Genomic DNA, 13,042 nt, shown 5'->3' with positions numbered 1-13,042 from the left:
AGATGCCAGAGAAGAGCAGAATTTTAAAAAAATGCTTTGTTTTTATGCTGAAATGGAACGGGGGATTGGGTGGAGAAAAGTGCAGCCTTGGTGCTTCTGTTAAGGTGGCCATACACAGAGATCCGCTCGATTGGCAATGTCGCCAAATGAGCGGATCTCTCCCCGATATGCCCACCTTGAGGTGGGCAATATCGGGCTAATCCGATATTGGGCCCCAGGGCCCAACGATCGGATCCTAACGATGGCTGACGGGTGGTCAGATCGCATCAACGGACAGATGCGGCTGTGACCCGACGGGATTTTTAGTCCCATCCCATCGACATCCGGTTGACTTTCGCCAGCTTTTATCGGCCCGTGTATGGCCACCTTTAGTAAGAACATATAGTGCTCTCCTACTGACTCACACTCAAGCAAGCATGGCGGAGCCAAGGTCAGTCTGAAACTGTTCCATATGGGGAACCTAAAATTCAGGAGTATCGGGAGTGGTGGCATTTTATCTAAACTGCAATTTTTCCACCAAATAGCGGTGGTGGATAAAATGACATTTTGCCACTGGTCTTAAACAAAACAGTTTTTCCACCATCAACCCTTACCTAGAAGGAATGCTTGCCGTTACTAATTCATTGTTCTCCTCTAACATATAAATTTGTTATGTAACTAACGTAGTAACTGGTTCTTCTGATAAAGATCAAAAGGTCACTGTGCATTACCCAAGCTCACTTCCAGTTGTAAGAAGACTACCAGGGCAACATATAAACAATATGCAGAAACAGATCATTCAATCTTTAACCTGCAGCAGAACACACAGTGCATGTGCTACAGGACTTACAAGCTTTGGTATTATTGTGCATTCTATGGTGCAGTGGGTGCACAAGAGCTATATGGTTATTGTAGCTACTAGGGATGCACCAAATCCACTATCTTGGATTCGGCCTAACCCCCCAAGTCCCTTGTGAAAGATTCGGCCGAACCGAATCTGAAACCTAATTTGCATTTGCAAATCAGTGAGGGGGGTAAAGCCTGTAGCTAAATGTTTTTACTTTCTTGTTTTGTGACAAAAAGATACATGATTTAAACAATTCCAATTCGGTTTGGCCCGGCACAAGGATTCGTCTGAATCCTCCTGAAAATGGCTGAATACCGAACCGAATCCTGGATTCAGTGTATCCCTAGTAGCTACAAGATTTTGTAAATTTGTTGTCTGTCTGTTTAGCTGGAAAGCACAAGGTTACAAAAAGTCACAAACTGTCCTATATCTGCCATTAAAGGAATTGTTCAGGGTAAAAATAAAAAATGGGTAAATATAGTATGTGTAAAAAAAAAAAAAATAAATAAAAAAAACAATGTTTCCAATATAGTTAGCTAAAAATGCAACGTATAAAGGCTGGAGCAACTGGATGTCAAATATAATAGCCAGAACACTGCTTTCTGCTTTGCAGCTTACTTGGTTTCCACTGTTTGGTTACCAGACAGTAACCAATCAGTGACTTGAGGGGGGGGGGGCTGAAGTTGTTGCATTTGAATCTGAGTTAACTATATTAGAAACATTTTTTATTTTGCACATACTACTGAACTGTTCCTTTAAGTCAGAGTTTACCAGTGCAATAATTATAAAATTTTTGAGCTCCAACTATATCTTTCCATCAGTCTTGAAATCATTTTAAAATCTTAGGAAGTCCATCGGGTTTGAAGAGAGAGATGAAGACTAGTAGGTTAAGCATACAACCAGAATGACGAGGGACGATGGAATATACAGATGGTGAGAGTTTGTTACTGTAGCATTCTCAAACATCTTGTGTAAGGAGAATGGTTAACAAGCCTAGTTAATGTACACTGGGTGAGTTTCCGCAGTAATCAGTGGTGTGTACAAATGCAGAACCGCTCTCTGCTTTAATAAAGAGCATTTCTGCACCCCCTACAAGGTTTGCTGAAGTGGAGAGATCAATAGCATTGCAAAACATATCCTGAACTGGAAGGAAAGTATTGCAACAAGCCTATACTCCTAGAAGCCGAACCCACCTCCAGATTAGGAGTAAACACATTTGCTATGCTAGATATTCTTGCTATTACCAAGAGATGAAGCAATTAAGGTAAAACAGAAAGCAAGCAAAGACAGTTACACCGTCACAGAAGCCAACTAAGAGAAATATGCATTTAAGAGAAAAATTTCACCGAAAGTAAAAATGAAAGCAAAAACGATAGCACTATTTATGCATTAGCAGCTGCCTTAGCAACAGGAAGTACCTGCAAGAGATAGTCAAAGTCAACACATATCACCAGTGGCATGAACATGGACAAAATACTATGTAAAAGTCTAACAGTCTAGCGCTCAAGCTGGGGCCTGCCAGGCAAGAGCTGCCTAAAAACATACAGAGGCCCTTTAAAGGAAAGACTAAAATTAAGTAAGCTTTATCAGAACGGTCTATATAAATACACCAGTAAACCCTCAAAGTAATGCTGCTCTGAAACACAGCATTTCTTTCTTTCTATTGTGTGTAGATGGGCTTCTGTACAAGACTTCCTGTTTTCAGAATAAACCTCTAGGGCTCGAGCATGCTCAGTTTTCTACTCTCACCCTCTCTGCTGTAATCTGAGCCCAAAGCTATGAGTGAACAGGGAGCTTGAAAAAGGACCAGGAGGTCCGAAACGTTGCTGTGCCAGATGTAATTCTAAAATAAAGGCGGTTTTATTTTATTTTGGGAGTGCTGCTATCTATTTTTGATGAACAGGGAGAGACTCGGGCAGGAAGTGATGTCACACCAAGCTTATATGGCAGATGTTATCATAAACAGAGAACTTTTAGAGTTGTTTACTAAGGTATGGTAAAGCATGTTGCAGAATAAATGTAGTGTAATAGCTTGCACTATTGTGGCTAATCTATTGACAATATACTGCTGTGATAGCTTTCCGCTTCCTTTAAGTCAGAAAATAACAATACCATTGTTTGATAAAAATAATGGGTGAAAAATATGTTCAGCCCTACACCATGTTTAGCAGGAGGCAGATCACCCCTTTATTAAAAATGCCCCTGCAAGAGGGTAAATTCAGATATACAAATACAGTAAGTAGAACATGATTATCTTGATTCACGGTCTACTTAAGAAAGTAAAAGTACACCAGTTGTACTAGTGTAGCACTACAGTACATTATATTTTCATTACTTGAAAACAGTTTCATTTTTGGCATTACTGGTCCTTTAACTCAAAGGCGAGCAACCCCTTTAATGTTACCAACTACAGAGTGCTCCCTATCAGATACAAGAACGAGGAAAATCTGAAAAAAAAAATGAGTTTGGTTGCAAATATGAGTAGGCGCAGAAAGCAGATTTAAAGAGACTGTAATTATATATATATATATATATATATACGGTATATATATATATATATATATATATATATACGGTAATATATATATATATATATATATATATATATATATATATATATATATATATATATATATATATATATATATATATATATATATATTCTCCTAAAAGTTTGTAAAGGAATGTTATTTTCTGTCGCAACAAAAGGCCTGATGGATTTGCAGAATTTCAATTCAGTGTATCTGCAACATGCAAAAACTTTTCAAGAATTACCTATTTTAATAAATGGAAACTGTGGGACAACAGGGACCCTTCAGATATTCTAACAATTTCCATGGTTTAAGTGTACATGTCTGTTTAATAATCAGGGAAATGTCTGTTTTGTATTCACTATGATGGGAAGCAATTTCAAGTGATTTATGATGTTATGAAATGTTCTGTTCTGGAGGACAAAATGGAGCAGTGAAAACACCGCATGCCATTACTAAGTAAACATGGAAGGTTCTGATTTGTGTTTTAATAATCAATAAGGACATCTATGTAAAGATATATCTATGTAACAGATACAGACGCAAATGGTGTCTCCACAATAAAATCATGCCATATGGCTCAAAACTGGATATTAAAAGGGAGAATATTAATTACGGAGATAGAGCCAAAATCCAGGGCCACTAAGAATATAATCCAATTCAGGGACTAAACCATGGGTTAGGATTCATATTACAAGATGACCTTTGTTATTGTGTACAGCTTAACAATGTTTGATACATTCAGTGGCAATAAATACTAATGGAAAGTGGGGATTTTAGATTTCATGCTCAAAACATCTGTTCATTAGAAAAAGTTGTTAAGAGGTCAAACAAATCTGTCTACTGCATTAAAGGGCCAGTAAGACTAATGACAACAGCGCTTTGCTACCCTGCGCTGGTTAAAAAAAAAAAAAAAAAAAAGATTGCCTGTAAAATACTTCTGTACAAAAAATACACTAGTTTTAGATCTTGTAAAAGAAGATAAGCAGAGGTCAAATGTTACTCATTGTGTTCTTCAAGAAATCAGAATGAGAACCTTTGATGTAAAAAAAAAAAAAAAATGTAAAAAATTATATATGGCATTGCTGACCCATTCTATTACATAAAAACCAGTTTACTTAAAAAAAAAGCCATTATGCAGGGTTTAGCGTAAACATAATTAAAAACCTATATTATGCTAAAAAATCCATCTATCATAAGAATCCAAAAACATGGGTAAAATGGTATATGCAGGCAGCAAGACCAAGGCTAGACTGAAAATGTGTCAACTGAATTTCCTACAGATATGTACATTGCTGACCTCTTTAGAGGGCAGCAAATTAAAGGATAACACCATTTGATGCTGATCGGCTCAGAGTACAAGATCCTCTGGATGAATTAACATGCAAATAGCCAATTAACCGTGTCCTATTTACAGCATGAAGCAATGTGTTTAGAGATCAAAAATATATTGGCTTGAACAATACTACACCATACTACACCAGCCTATACCAACTACAAGATGCACCCCACATTCTCAACCGAAATGATACTAGCATGTTTAAAGAATACCTTACAAAGTCTAAAACCCCTAAGCTTAGAAGAGCCGATATTGAGGCCCTTGAAACCCCCATAACATTCGAAGAAGCAAAGCAAGCGCTAAAACTCACTCCAACTGGAAAGAGCCCAGGCCCAGACGGCTTCTCGACTCTATATTATAAAACCTTTCAGGATACTCTGCTACCACACTTTACAAAAGCCATGGCTGACATTACCAATGAGAAAAAATTCACCACTTCTTCCTTGGAGGCACATATCACACTAATCCAAAAATCCGATAAGAACCCTCAAGAACCTGGTAACTATAGGCCCATATCGTTAATCAATAGCGATGTGAAACTCCTTGCTAAAATCATTGCAACCAGACTCCAGAACTACATTCAATACCTCATAGACCCAGAACAAGTAGGATTTGTACCGGGAAGAGAAGCCCGAGACAATACCACACGACTCATAGACCTCCTACACATAACCAAACAACGCCGATACAAACTGCTACTCCTATCAACAGACGCGGAAAAGGCGTTTGACCGAGTCAGCTGGCCATACATGTTTGAATGCCTACGATAACTATGGCCTAGGCCCCAAGATGCTATCCTGGATACAGTCCTCTACTCCGGCCCTATCGCCAAAATTAAAGTCAATGGCTCACTGTCAAGCCCCATACACATTAAAAATGGCACTCGACAGGGGTGCCCCCTTTCTCCTTTCCTTTTCATACTATCATTAGAACCACTCCTCAACACTATCCGATTACGCCCAGAAATGCATGGCCTGCAAGTGGCACATCGCCACCACAAAATCCTAGCATACGCAGATGACCTGCTCTTTACAATAACAAACCCGGAAGTAACTGTACCGACCCTGAACTCGATCCTAGATGAATATAGTAAAATGAGCAACTTTAAAATCAACCTGAATAAATCAATGGCATTGAACATATCCCTGCCCTCAGAAACAATTGCCACAATTAAGCCATTTTTTCCTTATACATGGTCCACACACACATTTACCTACCTAGGGATTAAAATAACAAAGGAGTATTCGGAATGGATAGACATCAATCTAAAAGATTTCATAAATAAACTAAAGAAAGACTTACATAGATGGGACTCCAACCCTATATCCTGGTTTGGGCGCATCAATACAGTAAAAATGAATATTCTCCCAAGGTTACTATACATCTTCCAAGCGCTGCCCATGCCAGTTTCAGACGCTTACTTCAAATCCATACGAGCCCTACTTACTAAATTTATATGGATGGGGAAAAAACCCAGACTGAGCTGGAAAATACTCTGCAGACCGCGCCAAAGAGGCGGGACTGGCTTACCAAACATAGCCCACTACCACCAAGCAGCAATATTGAATCGCATCATAGACTGGTCACATCATATTGAGAACAAAATATGGGTCAAAATAGAACAAGAAGATACTAAAACCCACCTCGTACACCTCCCCTGGATAGATAACATACACAGGAGACTGATCTATAAAGACCACCCCTTAATAACATATACACTAAAAATTTGGGATAGATTAAAAGTACCATACTCTCTAACTAAACACCCGTCACCTCTCATCCCGCTACTGAACAACCCGGCCTTCCCAGCAAGTACGGAACCAGGCTACTTCCAACAATGGCAGATTCAAGGGAACTTACAACTAATACATTTCTTAGAAAAAGGCGAACTTATCAGTAAACAAAAACTCCACAGCATTAAACCTTTTACCACACTAGATCACATGAAATACTCGCAAATCGCACATTATTATCGCACACTAGGAGGGTCAAAAAAACTCTCTCGCCCACTGACGCAGTTCGAGAAATATTGCACCTTCATAGACCCACCAAAACACAATATTTCAATGATATACAAGTGCCTTCAGCAAACAGAGGATCTGTCAAAACTACATTTTATCAGATCTTGGGAATACGGATCTGAATCCTTCACTTACAGAGGAACAGATTGGCAACCTTATATTGAAACTCCTTTGTGGTACTAGGTGTAGCAGACTTCAGCAAATGAACTACAAAATTCTTACCAAATGGTACAGAACACCGGCAAAACTCCAGAGTATATTCCCACAAGCATCCGACATTTGCTGGAGGTGCCTAAAAGAAAAGGGCACAATGCTACACATTTTCTGGGATTGCCCTCCGATAAAATCCTACTGGGACCAAATCATCTCCATATCCGAAGAGATTCTGAATGATACCTTAGGGAGACAACCGGAATACTACCTGTTGTTCCACATGGAGAAATCCATCTCTGCCTTTAAGAACTCTCTTGAACCATATCTTTTTAATGCAGCAAAATGTCTCATTCCATTACACTGGAAAACTACACAAGCCCCAACAGTAAAGGAATGGCTAACTAAGCTGGAGGAGCTCTATGTCTTCGAGGAGATGTCCGCAAACACAGAAGAACAGAACATAATCTTTGCCTCTGTCTGGTGGAGATGGCTCCATTTTAAAGAAACGGATCGGTACAAACTACTGATCTAATAGGACTTCACCGAGCGAGGAAGATACTTGAGGGCCAACTGGTCCACCCCCCCCCCTTTTTTTTTTTTTTTTTTTTTTTTTTTTTTATTTTATCTCTCCTCCCTCTCCACCCCCTTCCTCCCCCCTCTATTCTTCCTCCCACTTTCGCCTTTCTTTCCTATTCTATCAACTCTGGTTATAAAATTTTGCACATTGGTCCGCACCAGACCAACAGATAGCCCTATTATGGCAAAAGTTCAATATTGGGATTACTATGTATACTATGGAAATGTGCATATCCGTGTTTTTGAGTTATGTCAGAAAACTAATAAAAAGTTTTAATACGAAAAAAAAAAAAAAAAAAAAAAATATATTGGCTTCATCTACAATATTGTTTAGAGAGGAATTCTAAGCTACTTTTAAAAAATTACATTTTCCAAATAACGCCGTTACTATTTACTGGTTCGGACGCCTAAAACAATTGAGCTGAAGCCAGCTATTAACAGATCGGGAGTATAACTGACCTCTGCTACAATGGTTCAACAGTCAGAACCAAAGAGCTGAAAGGGATAACAATGCACACCATTTAACAGCAATTAAATTCGTAATTAACTTTAGACATTGGTTTTCATTTAACCTAATATTTGGGGGAGGGGGGTAGATTTTAATCCTAAACGATTTAATTTCATCCCTTAACTGCATAAAACAAAGGAGCTAATGAATAAAGCTACTATACATGAACACAAATCTTTACATGTGCCTAGCAACTGTAAGTGAGACATGCTTATAGTGTAATCTAGTCCAAAAACTGGGGGGGGGGGCCGGCTTTTTGCTTCTATTGACACAAATTGCTTTTTATTATATTACTTTCTTTGTTAATGATGTATATTTATTGGGAATCCTGTAAAATGAACTTGGATCATGGAGATTTCCTCTTACCCACTCACCTGCAAAAGCTCCATAAGACTAGTAAATAATTACAGAATCATATGATCAAGTCGATTAGCAACTGCTATAAATACGATTTTACCAGAGTGGGGAATCTCTCCACGGCTGTTTTCAGTTATCTGAATGGATATAAAATCAAAATGGCTGACAGAAACATGTGTGCCAGAAAGTGAATAAATTAGTTGTGTATCGCTGGCAAACAGGAAACAACCCATGCTTCTTTTGCTGTGACATTTCCTGCCTATTAAAATGTGCCCTTCAAGATCCTTAGATCGTAGGGAGAAATAAGCATCAGAAAGGACAAAAATCGGTATTCTAAACCTAGAACTAAATAAAGGACAGAGCAGTATTTTTAAAATTAGATTCATTCAACACAGAACCCACTGAAAGTAACTATATTAGAAATACACCTTTTTGTAGTAATTCCTCATTATAAAACAGTTCTATTGACTTTGGCCCTTTTTCACTAAGATTTTTTTTTTTTAATTCGAATTTGCTATTTTGACAAGAAAAAAAAAAATACATTTCTGTATGTTATGCAGTTTGATATTTGCATGCAAAAGCCAGTTATTCACCATCAGATTTAAATAAATGCTGATGTAGGAGATTCCAAGAGACTGACACAAAGCTGACAACACCTAGAAGACTACTAGTAAGGAGTTAAACTAAATATTAAATACATGCTATCGACCCTTAATGCTAAAGCATCTTTCAACATTTTCTATTTAGTAGAGATTCTTTAAAAGTAAACGTATGGGTTTCATATTAAGAGGCAAAAAGCTGTAAAACATGCTAAAAAAATCTAATTGTCATGTTTTGTCTACACCTAATCTTTTATAATTTATGGTTGCACACTCCTCCTACTAGTATGGTTCTGCGAAACGAGGGGAGGGCTAACTGAGATAGGAATCATTCAAAAAAAAAAAAAAAAAAACCCCGGCAGAGCTGCTACAGAAAAAAGACAGAAGGTGCCGTGCATTAAAACCTGCCATGCTAAAGAAAAACCGGCAACAAAAGGAGGCCGAGATGGGAAGCAAGGCTGCCTTGTCACACCAGAGAAAGGGAGCTCAATGTGAAAAACCAAAATGCTGAAACGCCATCTTGTTGCAGTAGCTTGGCCTAAGATCTGACACTTCCCATTCATTCACAGCTTAAGAAAAGCCACATTCTCAGGAAAATATTACGGAAAAAAACAAAAACATGCCAGTGTAGATGAATAAAACCAGCATACGTCAATTTAAAGAAAAATATTCCTTGCAAGATGCTGCCCCGGGCCTGTTTAGGACTACAAAGTCTTATTTCTATTCATCTGAGCACAAAACAGCCATGTAATCATTATCAGTGCTATCTAGGCCACATAAAGACTGCTGATTACAAGGAGCAGGATTTAACGGTTCAAAGACTCTGTTTCCCCATTTTGCCATTTCCTGTTACAGAAAGACACAGAGAAAACAGAAGACAACTAAAAACCTCTCTGTGCATCCGAATTAAGTGTGCGACTCAATGAAATGCCAGAATCAAATCCTATCACCCCATAACGTTACCAAGTCTGCGAGGTAACCAAACCAACTGCCCTTTGTTCTGCTACAAAGAGGTCTTATTTCTCACATCGATTATACAGTTATGAAGGCTGTTATATATATATATATATGTATATATATATATATATATATATATATATATATATATATACACACACACACACACACACAAGTCACAGGTAACGGCTTCAGGAGAGGAGACTGCCACACAAAGCTGGTGCTCTCCCCTCCTCCATGATATACAAACTGACATTCCTGCCTCACAGGTCCCTCCCTTTCTCCGCTGCCTTGGAGGGCAAAAACCACCATTATTTAGCATCCACTGGATCCTTCAACGTATCAATTATGCAGAACACCACCCAAGGCATGGAGGAAGCGTATACACAAAGACATTCAACACAAGCACAAATGCGAAAATCTGGAGTGTTGCCTGGAGGGCTATCAAGCCAGATTGGACCATCCAATGAGCTTTAAGACATGGCCTTTGCCCACAAAAACCTTTCAAGCCATTTCACAAAGCTGATCTATAAAATCTACAAGTAACATATAACACAGGATTTCCCCAGCACGCGCATTGGGGGGTTGCCTTTAAATTAGAGCAGATCCAGCGTCTAGTAGTAAATCTCTCCCAGCATAGTTTATGGATTTGCTACAAGATACTCCCCAACCTCCACCATTGTTTGATCTCCATTTAAAGCAGTTTTTCCTCTATGGCTAGCACCCATGTTTGGGAACCCCACCCAGGTTTGGGAACCCAGATGCAAATGGGTCTTGCTTTGCTACAGTAAACTTGGGATTTACATTGTAACAAAATAAATTGAAACACAAACATCCCTTCCCACAAACAGCTGGTTTCCTCTCTCCGCGGTCATTCTGGGGCGGGGAACGAAAGCCTTAAATAAGAGATGTCCAACCTGCTGCCCTCCAGCTGTTGCTTAACTTCCAACATGGAGGATACTGGAAGCTGTAGTTCAAAGAGAGGCTCAGGGCGTTCAGCCCAGACACCCCCTGATGGAAAATGTGGGTCTCTCCAGCTATTGCAGGCCAGCAGCCAGGGTGCAGCCACAAGCACAGGGGGGTGATGATGATGCTGGAGCTGTATGGCTCTGGGCTAATAAAAGGATGTGGAGGAGACTGCCTCTCTGCAGGATGGGGGAGGAAATGGGAGAATATGCAGTCACATTCTCAACATCCGCCCACAGAGCTTTCTGGGCACCGGGGGAACAAGAATGGGCTAACGTGGGCGCCCCCATCTCATGCACAACTACAACTCCCAGCCTGGATAATAAACCATTGAAACTGTAGGTTTTCCCACAGCTGGATAAAAAGGAAGGAATTGGGGGCAGGGTGGATGAATGGCTACGAGGCGAGGACCAATGATTACCTTCTGCCCTCCGAAGATGTGACCATCCACGGCTCCCCCCCAGCTGCGGTACCCGGCTCCTCGCAACACTCGCTTTCTTCTCCCACCGGGCGCTGTGTCCGTGCGACCCCCTTAGGTTTTAACCGGTTCCCCCTCTCCTCCCCCAGAGGCCCCGCGGCTTGTCCCAAGAAAGGAGGGTGTGTGAGAGGCGAAGGGCGGCCGGAGAGGGGTGGGGGGGTCGGGGAGGATGAGGGGAGCAGAAGACGTGCTGGGCGGTGACGGAAGGGAGGGTGGCCGCTTAGCGCAAGGCCTTTCTTTCTGCAAATTCTTCTTTCCCCCTCGGTTTCCGGTTAAGGTGCTTTCTGAATCCCCGCCGTGCGTCTCGGTTCTGCTTCCGTCTCCCCAATCTGCCACCAAAATACCAACGCGCTCACACCGCCTTCCCCCTCAATTCCTTTCAGCCATCAAGCGGAGATGGGCGCGGTAACCCTGCGGACAGCGCCGGGAAACCCCACGCACGGAGAGGAGGGGCTAGAGTGATGAGGGGGCGGGGCGTACGGTGGATACGTCATTGGCAGGAGATATGGCCTAAGCACGCAATTTGGGTGGTTGATAAAATGGGAGGCTGGTATCTAGAGACAGAGAGAGGGGTAATGTCGGTGAGCGGACTTCAGTCTGTGAAACCCGGTGGGACAGGGCAGCGTTTAGACGTAAAAAGGTCAACGCATCTTGAAATGTTATAGAGAAGAATGGAATTGACGTGAGTGTGCCCAGGGTAGGGGGTAGGGCGTAGGGCAGAGAAGGTGTTTTCTTTGCGGCCGTGACCATCCAGGAGATTTGAAAGGGGAAATATTGTTTGTAACTGTGTATAGGATGTATACACAGGTATGTATGTCAGAGCCTTCCTGCTGGTTTAAACGGCGAATCTCGACTTTCAATTGAAATCTAAACACTTAATGTCCTGGGTCACTGGTGCTAGTTATCTGACCAATCGTGCTGTCTTGCAGGGTTGTCACCTTTTCTGACTTTCTATATATTTATCATTTTTACATATTAATAACATTGGGATCAACCATCATTTGTAAATACCAGCCATGTGGCAACCCTAGCTGTCTTGCAGGGCCGGGCCAAGGTATTTTGTACACCTAGGCAAGGGTTCCGATTAGCGCTGCCCCCCGCCGTCTTGAATTAGTATTTCCCACCTTATCAGTATGTACCTGTGCCAGCAGCCAATATATCCATCAATATTGCCCCAAGGTACAAATGCCAGAAACTAATATATCAGTAAGAGACCGCTATATACACACTAAGTTTACCTGACTCCACACAGACTGGCACAACTGTTCAAATGGCATCCAGACGTGTGTTTTAAGTACTAGACTGTAATTCTTGCATTCATTAATACCTCTTTGGGACTTCTAGCGATCCGGACACCTGAATTTTGTCTACTGGGAAAAAGGCTATTTTGCTTACATGCAAAGCCCTGGAACCTCCTACCCTAGCATTCTGGATAAAAATCATCAATGACATACTACAGAGCCACAAACTAACATATATAACACGAGGATGCCCGGACAAGTTCAGGAAAATATGGGACAGGTGGCTTACTGAACCACAAACTGGCACTGCAGTCACAAAAAGTTATGTATTATAGGATACAATTCTCCATATAAAGGGAATGCCCACCCTTCTCTTCCCTTTCTTTCTTCTTAAATTTCATGTTATGTTTAAAATCAACAAAGAAAACCTTTAAAAAAAATCTTGCCCATAACTGTGCCAGCAGCCATTAGCCATTAATATTGCCCCAAG

At 40.7% G+C, this 13,042-nt stretch overlaps 1 protein-coding gene across 2 annotated transcripts in view; it reads right to left on the bottom strand.

Moving 5' to 3' along the window:
- gnb1.L (guanine nucleotide binding protein (G protein), beta polypeptide 1 L homeolog) overlaps positions 1-11,748 on the bottom strand; it is a 49,349-nt gene extending 37,601 nt beyond the window's left edge. Inside the window, exon 1 of one of the 2 annotated variants that reach the window (XM_018226015.2) lies at positions 11,255-11,748. The gene's annotated coding sequence lies outside the window, so the exon portion shown is untranslated. Of the gene's footprint in view, positions 1-10,784; positions 10,932-11,254 lie in introns of those variants that run through there. The other variant, XM_041569355.1, reaches the window with a different exon arrangement.
- Between the last annotated feature and the right edge of the window lie 1,294 nt (positions 11,749-13,042).

Source organism: Xenopus laevis, chromosome 7L, assembly GCF_017654675.1.
Source record: "Xenopus laevis strain J_2021 chromosome 7L, Xenopus_laevis_v10.1, whole genome shotgun sequence".
In the NCBI taxonomy this organism is placed as follows: Eukaryota; Metazoa; Chordata; class Amphibia; order Anura; family Pipidae; genus Xenopus; species Xenopus laevis.
The sequence above is the reverse complement of the archived record's forward strand: the minus strand, read 5'-3'. Positions and strand labels throughout refer to the sequence as shown.